The 1,091-nt window shown below is 35.8% G+C and overlaps 1 long non-coding RNA gene across 1 annotated transcript; it reads right to left on the bottom strand.

The window, feature by feature from the left end:
- Positions 1–6: 6 nt before the first annotated feature.
- On the bottom strand, positions 7–1,079 carry LOC103479403 (uncharacterized). Its single transcript, XR_535942.2, has 3 exons — positions 884–1,079; positions 675–758; positions 7–549 (listed from the first exon to the last, which is right to left on the bottom strand). It is a non-coding gene; the product is annotated as an uncharacterized LOC103479403 (long non-coding RNA).
- Between the last annotated feature and the right edge of the window lie 12 nt (positions 1,080–1,091).

Below are 1,091 nucleotides of genomic sequence, written 5' to 3'. Positions count from 1 at the left end.
TCTAAACCCTATTTTCAAGGTAACCATCCCAGTGGATCATTTTAGATTAAAAAGTATAAGAAAGTCTTGCATATACAGTACAATAGTAAAAAAAATATTCACATTTCTTTTAGTTATGTTTTTATTTATTTACATATGTTTTTGATGCAAGACATTTTGGACAATTTGACACAKCTTTGTGGTAGAATTTTGCCCAAAAAAGTCCTCGGTGAGAAATGTCAAGTGTACCAGCAACAAAGTGACATATAATCGAAGCATGTAGAGTCACAGAAAATAGATATGTAATAGCAGAACTAAGAATAACCTTCTCTACTGTAAGGGTTCATTTACATCACAATATACTGTGCAGTTATTGAAAACAGCATGCTCCAACCTATGCGTGCAAATGAGTAGTAGACAGTAGATGCAAAGGCTAGACAAGWAAAAGCATAACATATAACAAACAAATCTGCAATGTGATTATGATGCACTTTCTTACTGGAGGCCCAGGTAAACCTGAAGGACCTGGAAAGCCGGGATCYCCCTTTTCACCCCGTCCTTGATTAGTACCTGAGTGACAGTGGACATATATATGTATCAGTTTTTCAAAGATGTTTCAAGTCATCATTCATACAGGATATTCTGGTTTTATTATTATAAGTGTGTCCTTTTGTGTGTGAAGTAAGGAACTGTACCAGGAAGGCCAGGTGGACCTCGGAGACCTGCTGGTCCTGACAGTCCCGATGTTTGACACTCATAACAGATCTCCCCTCTCTCTCCTGTTATGTTCAGCAAGTGGGGAAAAAATGATGATTTACTTCCTATTAATATAACTTTTTAACTACTTTTGGTAATGATAAAACTTAACATTCTAACAAAACAATATAGCTGTTAAATTTCTGACCTGTTTCTCCAATATATCCATTATTCCCCATAGGTCCCGGTAAACCTTTAACTCCCTTGATCCCAGGGAGACCCTTAATGACACAGTCAGCTAAAAGTCGCTCAAAAAAAAAGTTAATTAGCTTTCTGATCACACAAAAGCATTTTTATGTTTATGTTTTCATTCAATTCGATCACAACAGATGCTGAATATATTAGTAAATATTGTG

Source organism: Poecilia reticulata, linkage group LG17 (genome assembly GCF_000633615.1).
Source record: "Poecilia reticulata strain Guanapo linkage group LG17, Guppy_female_1.0+MT, whole genome shotgun sequence".
In the NCBI taxonomy this organism is placed as follows: domain Eukaryota; kingdom Metazoa; phylum Chordata; class Actinopteri; order Cyprinodontiformes; family Poeciliidae; genus Poecilia; species Poecilia reticulata.
Note: the sequence above shows the minus strand (reverse complement) of the source record. Positions and strands in the feature narration are given on the sequence as shown.